Below are 1965 nucleotides of genomic sequence, written 5' to 3' on the forward strand. Positions count from 1 at the left end.
CGGCCGATTTGCGCGGGAGGAGACTGGCATGGAGTGCTATTTAACCGATGCTAATCACTACTGATGTTATTACTTTACATAAAAAAAACAATTTTGTTGTAAAAGAATATACAATTTATTTTATTTAATGAGCTAATCTAAATAGAAAACAACCATAAAATTGATTGCCTCCAATATCCCAAAACATAAAAAAGAATTATCATCATCTAGTAAATACGATAGAGGCTGTAACATAGGGAGCATCGCTCTAAGTTTTGATCTAGACCCATGAATAAAACATGTTAGGGGTAATCATATATACAACTCTTTTTTATAATTAGGGTGGTGAACTCATTTAACATGCATGAGCTATAAATGCGAAATGTAAACTAGGAGAAATTGATTTTGGACCCAAAACCATAGAACCAATTATAGAATAAGTGATGTGTTTCTATGGTAGCAATTGATCTTGACTGGAATGCAAAAGAATAGACATATCACATCTTGTCTCATGGTTACTGGTTAGTCAGTTTGGGTCCAAAACGAAATAAATAATGTTAGGGGCACACCCCCTAACACACCACCAACCACACCCCCCTCTCCCATCGCTACAGTAAAAATACTCATGCACCGGATTCATCTAAGACCCATGATTTTCCATGGGCCGAGCAGCATGTCTAACAATCAACCACATCCAAAACCAAATATCTAAGCTTCAGTTGGATACCATGGTGTTTTCCTTGTTGTGTTCTTGAAAAAAAACATCATGATGTTGTGTTTTTCCCTTAAAATGTTTTTAAAAAACAATGTTGAGTGTTTTTGTTCAACATTAGTTTCACATAGTATAACATTAGTATTTAACATATTATTAATATATTATACATTAATTATAATATAATATATTATAAATAAAATGGTATAATATTTAGTTTACATTATTATATTATTATAAGTATTAAATATAATATAAGATAATATTGTATAATGTATTATAATATTATATTGTACTTTAATGAGTTATATTATTTTACAATTATTAATTATAATTATTACATATTATTTTCAAATACTTATATATTTAATTATTTTGGTATATCAATTTGTTATTGTTATATACTTTATACTATTTTTAAAATAATATTATTTTATTATTAATATAATATTATACTATTATTAATAATGTAATATTATGTTTATACTACATTATTAATAAATACATATATTTTAATATTATAAAATTATTAGTTTCTAATGTATTAGAGTTTATTATATAATACTTTAATAATTTATGATATAAATCAATATTATTATTTATTAATATATTATATTTACATTAACATTTTGTTAGCAATAAATTATTTTAGTATTAAAATTTTAATTACTTTATAATATATTAAATTATTGGTATTATCAATTTGTTATTGTTATATATTATATAATATTTTTAAAATAATATTATTTTGTTTTTAATATATAGTTTATTATTATTATTAATGTTAATATTATGTTATTACTACTATATTATTAATAAATTCATATATTACAAATATTTTTATATTATATAATATATTATAGTTTCTAATATGTTAGAGTTTATTAATAATACTTTAATAATTTATGATATAAATTAATATTATTATATTATGAATATATTATTTTTACATTATTATATTATTATATATTTATATTATTTAATAAATATTACTAAGTATGTTGATAATAACTATATATTAATTACATTTAATATATTATATTTGATATTATATTAACACCTGCTCAAACTCAAATCCAAAACACCAAACTTAAAACACCTAAAAGGTGTGTTGAAATAAGTGTTGTGTTTTTTATTTGAGGATAATTTAGCTCAAAAAACACCATGGTTTTCAAACGCATGGTGTTTTATTTTTGGTAAAAACACCATGGAAACAAGTAAAACATCATTGTATCCAAATAGAGCCATATCTAGGGTTTCGCTTTCTTGTTCAC

This window comes from Asparagus officinalis, chromosome 10 (assembly GCF_001876935.1).
Source record: "Asparagus officinalis chromosome 10, Aspof.V1, whole genome shotgun sequence".
Lineage (NCBI taxonomy): Eukaryota > Viridiplantae > Streptophyta > Magnoliopsida > Asparagales > Asparagaceae > Asparagus > Asparagus officinalis.